Below are 15,115 nucleotides of genomic sequence, written 5' to 3'. Positions count from 1 at the left end.
TATCTGAACGTTTGTTGGTCTTTCACATTGTCAAGTTTGTCTATGTCTTCCAATACTCTTTTGTGAAAATTGTCTATTGAATTTCCTCCCGGTAAGGTGGGGATCCATTTGGATTTTGATCTGAGCCCACTTACAATACTGAAATCAGACTCAATATTGAGTTCTTCCAGTAGTTTCTCCATATCGTAAGGAGTTTGTTCTTGATCGGTTAGAGAAAGAAGAAGCTGAGTAGTTTGAATATCATTAATTGTTAAGACACCAGGTTCAAACTGAGTCGGAATGTTTGTAGAGCTTTTATTTGAAGTATCACGATTTGAAAAGTACTTTTTTAATTTCAAATTTCGCACAAATTTGAACAGGTCAATCTTCAATTTACAACCAACCGACCGACCAAACGAAAGATGATCAGAGTATGTAGATTTATTTTTAGGACCCCTTGTACGCAATCTTCCCTCATTTATTCAAGACACGAAACATATTCTGAGCCTTCTCTCCGATCTACAGTGGCAACCAGGCAACATTCTAGCAACTATGGATGTGGTGGCATTGTACACGAGCATCAAACCAGAACTAGGGTTGGATACAATAACCAAAGTCCTACAGAATCGACCAGCCACTATGTGGCAACACACAAACATGTTGGTCTCCATGATGGAACTCATTCTCAAGAATAATGTATTCATGTTCAACAACTCATGGTATAAACAGACTAAAGGTGTAGCCATGGGCTCTAAATTTTCCCCGTCTTTCGCGAATTTTTTTTTTTTTATTTTTTTTTTATAAACCTTTATTTGTACAGAAAGGATATACAAATCTGGGCCTACAACCAGACCGGCCGGCCACGACACGATAGAGCAGTCAAGAAATACAGAAGAAAAATATACAGAAACAATCATAACGGTGTGCAATCAGTACGGTCCAAAAAAGGAGGGGGGGGGAGAGGATCTGGACGGCCCACAAACAGGAATAAAGAAGGTTAATTTTATGATATTACAATAAGGAGTATAACAGGCTCGGATACAGCAGAAATGAATCCGGGTTCCTAGAGCAAACCATTGGCTATAAGAAAACTAAAGGGCAGCATTGCGGAGAAGTGTCACTACAGCATACATCAGTACGAAAACAGATGCGGTTAACCCAAATCAACATTCAATTAGACTCATCTTATGCACAACTACCACCCAGTAGTACATCGGAAACAGAACAAAGGGACCGGAATATTAACATCACTAGAACTAACCCGTCATACTAACCTTTGGGAGAGAAAGAAGGAGAAGGGGAGGGGAAGGAAGAGGGGAAAAAGAAAAATACAGACTAAAAGAGAAGAGCGCCGCGCCGAAACAAGCATCCCGTAGCAAGGACACAGAAAAGAGCAGGAGTATTAGCAACAAGGAGGGGATGGGAGTCGCCATTGAAATGCAGCATAGCCACAAGAAGGAGAGCAGCGACGATACAGACCCCATCCCAATCATACCACGGGAGGCAGGGACAGACGCGGCGCTCCTATAAAGAGACACAAAAGGGCCATAGAACTAAGGAAAATAAACCAGCAAATAGGACCCATCCCACCCATCCCACCCAGCACCCCTGCAGAAGGCTACGGCCTACCCCCCCAGCAGCGTGCCTGTCGCCCTAATCCAGAACCCGAAATGTAGTAGAGACAAGAGAGGGAAGAGGAAGAAAGAGACAAAAAGAAGGGCATGAAGACAAAAGAAATAGGAGGGAGGAGTAAAGGAGCAAAGACAAAACGGTCGGCCTCAGCCCACCGCCCAACCATACAATCGTAATACGTTTAAACGAAAACGACACAATCTCGAGCGTCATAAAACTTACAAGGGGGTCACCCACAGTACTATGTATACGGAAAACTTCGCCACGGATATGTACACCAGCAATTCACCGGGAGCAATGTATCTCACCCCAGGCCTTTCTTGGCCACAATTAACATCCACCACAGGACAGCGGGAAGTGAGCAACTCGGTGCGGGGCAATCACACGATTGAAAAGAAGTCCGATAAAGACGTAGGCCAGGGAGGTCAATCCATAGGCAAGAGAACAAAAGTCCGGGTATGCAGTTCAAGTGTCCCAATAATGTTAACAAGGGCAGGAAAAGACAGGAGTTCAGTCTCGCCGCTCGGGAAAGCGGGGGCTCCCCTGCAGCACAGAAACACGACCTCATCGAGGCAAAGACATGCAGCAGTCCACCATGCCTCTCGGGTACTCGAGCAGGATCGGACCCCAGCACGACATCCAGGTCCCCAAACTCCAAACATTGAAGCGCAGGAGGTTCCAAAGCCACTTGCACGCATACCTGTCGACGGACAGCTGTAGTAGCCCTCATCACGGCCGAGGGGGGTGAGGCAGTGGCATCACTGAGACGAGAGGAGACCGTGAGGAACCGGCCATCTAAGATGGCGGCGGACCGCACCGATCCCCCAGGGGCATCGCCAAGGCCGCATGCAAAGATCGTAGTGCGTCTAGAACGTCGCCAATTGTAGGCTCACGCACACAATTCCAGGCCCCCGTGCAGTCCAGCAACCCAGGTCCGCCGTCTTGAGGATATCCACGGTCTGGTTCGACGGCCGCCATTTTGTAGATTCAGCCTCGTCACCACCCTCCGCGACTCTCGGATCAGGCACACAGATGCGGACCCCCTCAGGTACCAAGGGGGTCCCACTAATGTAGCCTTGGTGCAGAAAGGAGAGCCGTCAAAGTCGGGGTTCCGCCTGTAATAACGCTGGCGTGTCCGACGAACAGAGCCCGGGCGCGAGGCTCCAGGGTGGATGGACGGAGCATCGGTGGGGAGACCCCTTCACACGATCAGCCCTCGGAGCACCGCGCCCCATACAAGCTTCACGGCCGCCAAGGCAAGCCCGGATCAAGACCACCGGGATGTACGCACAACGGTCTCTCGCCAGTGGCTCACTCTCACGGCCGGGGCCGGCGTTTACATCAACGCCAGGCTGTGTCCAATAGGCGAGGCCCCGGTTTCATCTCCGCGGAGGCCCCGGTCCTTCAGGGGGCACAACTTCGGAACCGCGGCACGCAGGAACCTCCAGGTCAGACGGTGAGTAAGAGCAACACGTTGCGTTTCTATTTCTGCTCGAGTGTGTCGTCTCGGGGCAGGATATGCAGCAGGATCGTCTTTCGCGAATTTGTTCATGGGCGCACTAGAAAAAGACCTGATTTGGGGCCCCAAGGGTGTGACATTTGTAGACTCAATAGTATTTTGGGGAAGATACATAGATGACTGCTTTTTCAGTTCGTCGGGCACACATGAACATTTGATGGACTTTCATAAACACTTGAACCACAACACGTGAGATATGAGTTTCACCATCGAGGCCAGTTTGGATAAAGTTGAATTTCTTGATCTGGAAATCTATATTTCCGACAATAAACTCAACAGTAGACTCTTTAGAAAGAGCACGGCCTGCAATGCGATCCTACATGCAGACAGCGCCCGTCCACCACACCAAATCAGCACCATTCCATATGGCGAATTTCTAAGAGCACGCAGAAACTGTAGTGATGACAAAGACTTTCTTCTCAACTTGAGGGAAATGAATACACGTTTCAAGAAAAGAGGGTACTCAGATGAACTACTACATAAAGCCACTACTCGTGTTAAGAAAATTACAAGGACAGACACACTCAAGAGCAAACATACAAACACAGAAACCAATTCTCCAAAAATCCGAATGATCACGGATTACAACAGCCAGCATAGAACACTCCGCAGAAGCTTCGCTAAGCATTGGAATGTCTTAAGAGCTGACAAAAGCATCCAAGAGTACATAGGAGAACATCCACTAATTACTTATAGAAGAGGCAGAACACTACGAAACAGGCTCAGTCCTACCGTTCCGCGAGATACAACTACTGACATTTGGCTCACAGTAAGAAACACTGTTTTTTTCAAATGTGGATTTTGCTCCATGTGCCGTTGGGCCAAACACAAGACTAAAGAATTTTATGACACTAAGGGAACCAAATGTATTATCAAGACTAACATCAACTGCACTACACGCTTTGTAGTTTACATTATTGAATGTGTTTGTAAGAAAGTGTATGTGGGCAGCACCATCCGCCCTCTGAAAGATAGAATAGCAGAACACATCAGAGCTATTCACAAACAAGATCCCAGATATCCGGTGGCATTGCATGCGGCTGCATGCTTTGACCAGAGTTTGGACAAAAGAGTATCCTTTTACGGGATAGACACAGCACCACCAGGAATAAGAGGTGGCAATAGGGAACTTAGACTTAGACGCTTAGAAGCCATGTAGATTCTCCGTCTTCGGAGTGTAGACCACGGCTTGAACTTTGATCATGAGATGCAATATTTTTTGGGTGACTAAGTGAATGCGTCTTTGATTTAGGTCTCCTTTTCCCTCAACCTGAGTGTAACTGAGCATAACTCTTAAAGCTACAGAACTGACAACTGTATATCTCTTATCTCCACTGAGATATAAGTAGGAAATTGAGAAGCTCTTATGCAGAAGTGATTAATGTATAAGGACTCTACATGAGACCTACATGAGGCAATGCAAAGGTATTAATTGAATATGTACTGATGAGAAACATTTCCAGTTTCTCATTTATCCACTCTACCTGGCGAAGACTGTCCACAAAGAAGAAATGTGTACTAGCAATTTTGTTGTCGCAATGCTGATTTACTCAATGACAATACTGTGATATCATTATAATTTTTTTTTTTATTATTTATTTTGGAGTTTTGCATTTACAAATTTCGTGAACTGTTTTTGTATGATCCAACTTTTCTCCGTTCCATATTTAACTTGATCGTATTCATTACTGTGCATGCAATGAGATATGTATTTATCCCTCTATGCCCTCACATCACCTCGACGTATTCACTTTCAATTTTACCTGGCCATAAACCCCCTCTTCTAAATTTTGACACCGAGCACCATTGAACCATTAGAAACACGGGTTAGCACTCTAGACATCCCAATCCGGTTTTTTTTCATATTGAGTATTTAATTCCCTTCGGGGTGCTTGTACACGTGACCGCACCCGGAACCGAAACGCGAACCCGAGCGATATCGCCGCTGAATCACTCCCCGCACTACGGGTAAGACACAGTCCTTGTGATGTCTTTTTCAGGCTAAAAAGGTTATCCTCCAGTCGAGGTCCACTGCGAGAAACCAACGTGCTAGCCAAAACATGGCATGTATATCGCATGCTTTTTTCAGACCATTACCGCGCATAACATGAGACTATTAGCGCTTTGGTTCACCCGTGTTGCAGTAGAGAACACAATTCCTTCATTTACGCACAGATTTATGAGATTGAGTTAGAGCACTTAACGATCATGAATGCACGCAGTTATTCTTTGCTGGCACACTGGATCACAATATATGTCATGTATCAGGGTTATAGACATGAATTCCCTTCGTAAGATATAGATGTATAATACTAAGTTAAATTAACTGAGACAAGTCAGGGATCACCTCACCTTTAAAGTTAGCAAGAAACCGACTTGTTTATTTTCATTCTGATCACTAACGCTCGGGCACTCATGTATTTCATTCCTTACCTTTTTATTAGGATGCATTTGTAACCCAAGATAAAACAATTGACTACACGATCACTAACTGATTAGATAGAAAGGTCTAATAACAACAGCCGCCTAATTTACATTTCGGCTTTGTTTTTCCTCTTCCCCCCTTTTCTACTTCTTTTCCATTACATTTATTTCTACGTGGACTGTCTTTGTGGCATTCGATGACTACCTCAGGGACTTATTGCCGTAGAAGTTTCTACACTTTCCGTGCTTCAAATACGCGGACAAAGATACACTCTTGAGTTTCTTACCCTGAGGATCGCAATATGTAGCAACACTACTTGCTAAAGGTGAGTCACACACTAACCCATCTTTGGCTCTATGAGGTTCTAGAATAAAGAACGTCTACCTTTAATTCCACGAATCTAAAACCCTTGACGATCGACTTATCTTCACAGAATCTCCATATACCCGCTGGAGAAGAGTACTTCTGAAATTTGCAAGTCATATTCTGACTGATATTGAAACCCGGTCTCGAGCGGAGCCGGGTCGGAATTATCACTGGCACCGCGGTGAGATTCTCATTTTTCTATCCTCACGTCGTAATTAATGTGCCCCCATCGGGACGCACGTTCTACTGTGTGTGATTTCCCCAATCATCACCGGTAGAACACTTCCTTATATTTCCTTTTGTCTCTGTTTCCCCTTGTTTCCCTCTTTGTGGCATTACAGACCTGTGGTTACAAATTCATTACCTACAGGTAGGATGCACATTTCCCTTTGAACCCCATGGCCTTGGTTCCCATTTTAGTTTTATATTTCGTTTTCCTACATCAATACCCCTGCTATGCTCTAGGATCCCCATGCCCTTACAATTCCACCCCCTTATGCGTGACTATAATTAAAGTATTATCAATATGTGAATTTAACTATTATTTAAGATACCACAAATATATATCCACCGTCGACCCACTTCCCTCCCTGCACTTACCATGACGACGATCACCGGTACCAGGGTTGGTGTTGTGTGCATCCACTAATGCGTTACTGTTTAACTTCTCACTATTCACCCACCCTCCACTTTTACACCATATACAGTCAACATTTCAACCCATTTTTGTTAAATTACCATGTACTCCATCCGTTATTTTGTATCCTCCCCTGAGGAGTCGCGGAAACAGTGTGTTTTCTTGCGAGGTTTTGTTTTCATTCAACAACAACTGGTTCAAATATGTTCTCTCAATTTTTCAAGCTTTATTTCAAATGTGACAAAAAGATGTTAATATTTCACTTCTGTTCTTGGATTTACGTCACAATGAAATACACTGAACATAATCTTCACAAAAGTTATTTATAAAAGTTTATGCTATTGCCATTATAAATTACAATAACTTTTATTTAAGTATTAATTATTACAAAAAATAAAAGCCATTGTTATTTGTAATATCAATACATCTAAGTCACGTAAATACAACACATATTGCATTACAAATGCTATAGGTGTCACATTTGCGAAAGGTGTAACTATTGACACTGTAAATGAAAAAGCTATTAATTTCACTATTTTCAAAACTAACACATAAATAAAAAAATTGTCATTTGCAATACCAATAGCTCAAACTTTCCTAATGTGAGACCTATTGCATTGCAAATGCTTGTTCCATATATTCAGCCATCCTGGAGCGAAGGCGAAGCACATAGTCCACTATGTCTTGCTTACGTTCAACAAGAGGTTTCTTCCATTCCTCCTTCACAAGGCACAGTAGTCCCCAGACAGGATGACCAAACAGAATGTCAAATGGGGATGACCCCACTCCCTCCTGTGGCACTTGCCTGAAGGCAAAAAGAAGGCTTGGAAGTAAGACATCCCATCTAATTTTGATTTTTTGGGGAGTTCACCAAACATGCCTATCATGGTCTTGTTATATCTTTCAACAAGGCCATTACACTGTGGGCAGTAGGGGATAAAGAACCTGTGGGTCACTCCACACTCCTTCCACATGTGTTTCAGGTAGCTTTACATTAAGTTTGTACCTCTGTCTGATACCACCTCCTTATGAAAGCCCAACCCGGTAAAGATACCAATGAGGGCCTAGTCACTGCAAGGGCAGTGGTAGTCCTAAGAGGAATAGCTTCAGGATGCCTGGTGGCATGTTCCACTACCACCAAATATATCTGTTGCCTGATGCTGTTTGATAGTCAATCCCTACCCTTTCAAATGGAACCCCAACCACTGGAAATGGGATTAAGGGGGCCTGTGGGTGCCCACCTGTCTTGCCATTGGCTTGACAGCTGGGACAAGAGTTACAAAACGTCTTTACCTTCTGGTGCATCCCTGTCCAGTAGAAGTGATTGACTAGCCTACTCCAGATTTGGTTTGGCCAAGGTGCCCAGCTCTGGGATATCATGACCAAAGTTAAAAGGAATTCCCTAAACGCATGATGGACTACCAGGCTACTAGAGGCCCAGGTTTGGGGTCTCTAGCCTCAGTGTAAAGGATTCCCTCCTCCCAAAAGGTCCTGTGGGAAGCAATGTCATTACCTCCTTCCTGAGCAGCAGTTTGCTGTCATAAGCTTTCAAGAGTGGGACAGGTTTTCTGCCCCTGGCACAGCTCTTCCCTAGAGGGTCCCCCTGGGCTCAAAAGCTCAGCGTGGTAAGGCTGCAGCTCCTGAGGCTCAGTTCCTTCTGGGGCTGACTCTTCTTACCCCTCCAGAGGGGAAGGATCTGGTGTCTGATTGGGATCGGGCTCCCAGTCTTCCTGCCTTTTCTCTTGGAGGGCTATGCCATTATTCCAGACCCCAGCACCTTGACACCTTGGGCTCTGCTTTGCGCTCTGACTTTTACACACACCCAGTGTGGAATTCCAAGCATTTCTGCATGGATTCTCAGTTTTGCCTCAACCCAGGTTGAGGACTCCAAATCATTGCCATGGAAATGGGATGAGATTTTGTCACATTGTCAGCATTGGTGACTAGTTAGGTCCTTCCAGGCAGATAAGGTTCCGAGGACACCAGTTGGTCAGTCACCATGGTAATGCTGGCACCACCATAACCCCATTAGTAACAGGATGCGGTCTGTATTTGTGCATGGTAGTGGGCCAGACAGATAAGGTGGCTATGTCCACATCCCCTACTAAAGTCACCTCAGGCTTTTTGGCCTCTTTCTTTTAGTCTCCCTACGCCAGTGGTTGTCTTGGTCACCAGTGGTCAGCCTTCTCACCCAACTCTTGAGGAGAAAGTGGACCTAGGTCTACAAGGAATTGATGTAGGTTTTCTTGGTAACTAAAACAGGTGTTCCTTCATTATAAAATTATACAGCCCTTCAAAGTCATGCACAATCTTACCTTCTAACCAACCTCCTAGTGACTTCACTGAGTAGCCTACAAAATCCATCAAGGTCTGGCTCTAGATTTTTCAAGCCTCCCTGAATTTGATCCTATATGCCTCAGCAAGGAATAGAAGGTCCTTAATTAGGATACCCTTCATGAGATCATAGGATTCAGCCTCTTTCTCACAGAGTGGCAGGAGCCTATCTCTGCACTTTCCTGAGAACATTTTCCACAGGATAGCACTCCACAGCTGCCTGTGGACCTGTCTGCCAAGGCAGACCCTCTCAAAAGCAATGAACCACTCATTGATATCATCATCCTCAACGAGTTTTAGGACAATTCCTTTGGGGATTTTATGGTCAAAAGAATCTACACTCTCCCTAGTTATGATTGTGCTGCCACCAGAGATGGGTCCCAGGCCCATCTCTTTTCTCTTTCTTTCTATAGCTAGGAGTTGGGCTTCTAAAGGTGCCCTCCTAGCTAGTCGTTTCAGAGCAAGCTCCTGATCTGAGACACCTAAATACTGCATTTAGAGACATTTAAAGGGAGTACCATGCAGTAGCCAATGGGCTACTTACCTCAATGCTCACCCCATGTGGGGGATGGGCATATCTATCACCCACGTTGGGAGGGGGGCACATTGCTGATCCTGATCAGAGGAGTTCCACCATCTGCAAGATGGTGGGCACTGAAAAGTGTGCTTCACCTCACCTCCACCACCTGAGGGGTGGAGTTGGCAGAGGGTGGGACACCTCCTATTCTTTCTATGTTTTCCCACATGTCCTCCTCAAAAAAAGGGGGTGAGAACAGGAAGGGGGGCTTGTTCCCTCTAACAGGAGAGGCTGGGGTCGCATTACAAAGGAAGCAAGACCTTTAAAGCTCCCTGCCACGGATGGCTCTTCTTGACATGGACACCTCCACCAAGGAAAGGGATTGTTCTCGGCCTCAGATTGCGCAGGCACTCTTCCCGTGAGGTCAGAACACGGTCTGGTGCTAGCTGGCTGGCTCACGAATGTTTGGTAGGTTTCAGGGAGCCATCTAAGGGGTCCTATGTTTGCATATGTTTAATAAATCTGACACTGGAATCAGAGCAGGTTTATTATGCTGAGATGTTTTGTACCAAAAATCTAATATTTCAGTGAAGCCATCATGGAGCTGGGGAACTCGTAATGATGAGTGTCCAGACCATGTACCTACTATGGCTTCCCTAGTCACTTACAATATCCAGGAATCAACAAGGATATGGCAGGGGCATTTATGCTCATGCAGATATGCCCTCACAGGAGATATTGTGCACCTTGCCTTAGGGCTAAGGCCTGCTAGAGGGGTGTTTTATCTATATCTCATGCATGGTCTATGGGCGTGGCACACATGTGTGCCATGTTGACTCTTCAGTTTTGTCTGCACCAAGACACGCGAGCTGCAGTGACAGTGAGCAGGTGCTTGTTGAGGGGTCCCTTAGGGTCGCACAATTCATTGCTGCAGCCCTTAGGGGCCCTCTGAAACCACAAGCCCCTTGGTACCAGGGATACCTTTTGCGAGGGACTCATACGTGAGCTAAAGGGGTGCCAATTGTGGAAACAAAAGGTACACTTTAGAGAAGGAGATCTGGCACAAGAGACCTTGTTGGCAGGGACCCTGTGCACTTCCAGTCAAACCTACATCATTTTCCAGGCACAAAGTGGGGGCTGACGATGTCCAAAAGAGGCCCTTTCCTACAATAACCAAGAGGAAGCCTGGAGCAGACAAACTCTAGAGAGCATTAACCAAAAAGAGAGCGCCATAAACTGAGAAGGAACTAAAAAGGAAATACAACAGAGAGCAAGCCCGAAAAAAGTGACACGGAACAGACAACAAGCGATGCATTATGCCAGCAATGCGCAAACCCAACTGAGGCCGTTACCCCGAAGATATGAGTCATGAACAACTACAAAAGGCAGGTTACACAGGATTTCCCAAAGTAGAGATTGCTTGTGTTCTCTGAAGAGAGGAGTCTTCAATTTCTTTCTGAGTTGCAAGAGTGTAGGAGCAGTCCTGAGACTAGTGGGAATTTGCTCGAGATATCGAGAGCTTAGATGGAGAAGTATCAAAAAAAGGGAAGTAAGAGGGAACACAGAGTCTATGCGGCACTCCTAAGAGATAGTCAGACAAATTAGTATTAGCCCAGAACAGACAACCAGCATACCTCACTGTTTATTGGTCTGTTTTTTAAATTTTTATTTAGAGTTTTATACAGGGGGAACTTTACTCGAGACCTCGAGTATCAGAGCGCTTTACATGAGCACCAGTTTCGTTACATGAGAACACATTCATTTTTTGTTGTTGTTGCTTTATGGGCGCTGGTGTACTATTAACAAGCATTTGCAATGCAATCGGTCTCACCTTTGGGACCTTATATGTACACTGCAAACTCCTTCTGCACAAACGTCTTCAGTAGTGAGATCCGCTGACAACATGCGCCCTACGGTGCAGCCATTAACCTCAAGGGAGAGGGTGGGAAGGAAAATCTGGGTACTCACCGCGTGCGCCTCCTCCTTAATTGGCTTTGATCAAGAGCACAGAGAGAGAGAGAGAGAGAGAGAGAGAGAGAGAGAGAGAGAGAGAGAGAGAGAGAGAGAGAGAGAGAGCGCGCACAGATGCATGTTCTTGTCTGCCATGTTCGAATGTATCTGCACAGGTAGGAAAGAGCTGCACACACATGTGGTAATTGTGTACGGTCATATTTAATGCCATATATCAAGATATCCGGCACAACAGCGTCCAGATAACACAACTGCCCACCCAACAGGTTGCCGCTCATCTGTGCTGCACCCTCGACCATCTCTTGCCCAGAGATTGATATTATAAGAAAGCTCCCGACACCCTACAGTTTCATTTCACAAAGACTCCCGCTTTTAGGTGGACGTCCGGCGGCATTCCAGCCGGCGCAGCCTGGAGCAGGTGTAGGTCTCCATGCTCCAGGAGACTTTGAGACCCTGAGGGACCTTGAGGGAGTGGAGGCTCGCATCATCAGGATGCAGGCACTACTCCTTCCAGTGGGTGTCCGGCGCCAAGCAGCCTTCAAGAGTGCAGGTAGACCCGTGTGTATCGTGATTATATGCGACCCCAACTGCGCACTGTGATGTCACAGATCCCACCTCCACATTGTGTCTTATTTGGTAGGACCCCCTCTGTGCTTTCAGATTTCACTCGGACATTGTGGTGATATCTGATCCATTTGTGCATTGTGATGCTACAGGAGGACACGTGGGTGCCCTGAGATTTTCATTTTTAACTAATTTTTTTTTACTTTTACGGCCTTCCCAGGAATAGCGACTAGTTGTGAATCATTGTAACAGCAAACAACTTCTGTACCGGTAGACCCATGTGTATCAAGATTATATGCGACCCCACTACGCACTGAGATGTCACAGATCACACATCCACATTGTGTCTTATTTCGTATGACCTCCTCTGTGCTTTCACTGGTACTGCAATGCGGCACTTGAGACTGAACGACAGACCTCAGACGTGAGTCTCATTGCCACGAAGCATTTAAAAGCAATTGCATTGATGAGGGTGTGTAAGAGAAAAAAGAAGGGATGAGACTGAAGGGGAAATTAAATGTATAGAAAAAGGGGCGTAACAACAATTACAAATCAATGAAAAACTAATAAATGCTTACAGTGAGTAGCAGACACAGAGGAAAGAAAAGCCATGCTGTTATTATGCGCTTCAAAGGAAGGGACATACACAGCCGTTAGACACCAGGCACGCGAGCTAACACCAAAAACGTGCTGGAGAGAAGCAGTGGGCACTTGCAACGTGGATGTTTCACAGCTGCAGTCCTACAGCTGAGGCAGGCAGCTTTTGCATAGTCGTGGCAGCGGGTGCTGCTTTTACACAGACCCGGCGGGGTGGGTGCTCAGCTACCTCTCTGTACAGGGGCGTAACACAGGCCCACGCAGCCACCGCGGTGCGGGGGGGCCTCTAGCTCCAAGGGGCCCCCTCGGCACTGCACTGTGGCCGCAGAGCTCCTGATTGAGCCTGGAGGGGCCCCTCTAAGTACCGTGCAGGGAGGACCCCTCACTTTTCGTTACGCCAGTGCCTCTGTACCGTCATGGCAACGGGGGTTTCCCCCACCTCCTCCCGGCTGTGGTAGAGGCTGCGTGTGTAGCGCAACAGTAATGGAGGCCGTAGACTCTGCACACACCCGGCAGCGGAGGAAAATGCTTCAACACAGACCTGGTAGAGAGGGGAGGGGGGCAGAAGGGCTGCCTCTGCACAGACCTGTTGCCTTTGCAGACAGAGTAATGGTGCATCTGCCTCCTTACCAGCGTGGCCGAAGTAGAGGTTGCCTCTGCCCAGAGAAGACAGTTGGGTTGTTTGTTTTACCATGGTCCCGAGAGCGGAAACCTCCTCCTCACAGACTCGGGAGACGGGGTTGCCTCCTCACGGCAGTGCACAGATGAGGGATGCCTCTTCACCGCGAGGCTGTCCTTATAGACCGTGCAGGACCACGTCTGCTGAGGCCTCTGTGCAGCTGAGCTGAGCAGCTGGGGATGCTCAGAGCAGACCAGAGAAAGCAAGCAAGCTCCCCACAGACACTGACATTATTGTAGGCTGTTCGTCACTGTATGCAAAGTTCAGCAATTGCCCCTGTGTGCTTTCCTGAGGACAACATCATTGAACCACCATCTGTTACAGCCAAGAAAACCAAGTCGCGAAATGGGAAAACAGCACTGTTTTGTCGCGCATGCGTACGATGTGAGGCATCGCGCGCATTAGAGACAAAGAGGCGACCTCATCCACCAATGACACGTCAAAGAAGCACTGAAAATTCAATAGGACTCGGATTTACCCGAGACCTATTGTATTTTAAATGCAAGTGCCGGCATGAAAGAAGGCACGAACAGGAGGGGTGGTTGTGGTACAAAAAGTTACGGACTGCAGGAGGGAACGGGGAGAGACAGTGAAACAAAACTGTTATACAAGTAAAGGGGCTGATAGCCTCGGAAGACGAAAAATGAAACCATGGCAGTCAGAAGGCGGGACTAAGGAGGCAAAAACCAATGAAAATGCAGAATTTTTCATTGCTGCCTATGAAATTTATGCCCACAAAGTGGGCAGATCTTCCCCCGTTGTACTCTATTCAGCATCTCTCGACTAGACAGTGCATGCGCTGCCTAGCCAAGACCTAAAAAACGTGAAGGAGAATGACTTGCAGCTGTAGAAAAACATGCCGAATACACTTGTGAACCTGAGGGGAGGCAGCGATTGCAGTCCAGTGGTTTGGACCGCAATAGAGGCAGATTGGGGGGTGGGAGACACAGGACTTATTGTCACTGTACCACCTGTGTGTTAATGGGTTGAACGTGGTGGGATGACCCTGTTTTCGGGGATTGTTACAGCTGTGATTTCATGTTTCTTGGAGTCTGTTTTTCAGACACAACCAAAGAAATTCAATAAAGATATATTATAATAAAAAAAAAGAAAAACGAGAGGAAAGATCTTCTAAAAGGATACTAGCGATCATATCTCCGGGTCAACACAAAGCGGGTCAGTAATCTTAACTAACCATGTTTTTCATCATCGGTGTTCACATGGGTAAGAAAGAGGAGCACTAAGCAACAATACTTAACTAACCTTTAGTGCATCTGCTCTTGCCCTCATTTCTCATGCCGGATTCTGTCCATGTCTATCCAATGACAACTGTTGTTGTCACATTATACTTAGTACCCTATACTATGCTCATCCTTCTGTTAGGTGACGTGCACTCACGTTCCCACCCCCCCTTCAGGGGAATAAAAAAAAAACACATGCCACAACAGCACCCAATTATGGCAAATATAAATGAAAATATCTTTAAAATGTTAACATGCTTATATGGAGAAGAAATGGAGTGTAGTGGAGAAGTGTGGCTCAAATGGTTAGAGCGGCAGACCCTGATGCAGAGGTCTGGCCCGGGACCAGGGTTCAATACCCGCCTCGGCGGGTCTTGGGCTCAATTTCCTCGGACCTGATAATTCTCGCATCGGTGCCTATTCTAATCATGGGTCCCACTCTGCGACTCTGGGCAATAGCTTGCTTAATCTCCACAACGGCCCCAAAAGCGCTGAGATGCCTAGTTTCACCCTGGGGGTGCCCAGGAGTGGACACTCACAGGGAAAACCAGAAAGGGTTCCTAAGCGGTATACGGACAGCGCCGGGACACTACCTCAGGGAAGTAGCTGTGCGCTCTATAAATACCGGTACATTTACATTTACATTTACAGTGT

At 46.4% G+C, this 15,115-nt stretch overlaps 1 protein-coding gene across 2 annotated transcripts in view; it reads right to left on the bottom strand.

Annotated features, from left to right (window-relative positions):
- The window catches only part of LOC144770561 (bifunctional polynucleotide phosphatase/kinase-like), a 130,855-nt gene that overhangs the window by 75,286 nt on the left and 40,454 nt on the right, over positions 1–15,115 (bottom strand). The gene's annotated exons all lie outside the window — the stretch shown is intronic.

This window comes from Lissotriton helveticus, chromosome 7 (genome assembly GCF_964261635.1).
Source record: "Lissotriton helveticus chromosome 7, aLisHel1.1, whole genome shotgun sequence".
Taxonomy (NCBI): domain Eukaryota; kingdom Metazoa; phylum Chordata; class Amphibia; order Caudata; family Salamandridae; genus Lissotriton; species Lissotriton helveticus.
The sequence above is the reverse complement of the archived record's forward strand: the minus strand, read 5'-3'. Positions and strand labels throughout refer to the sequence as shown.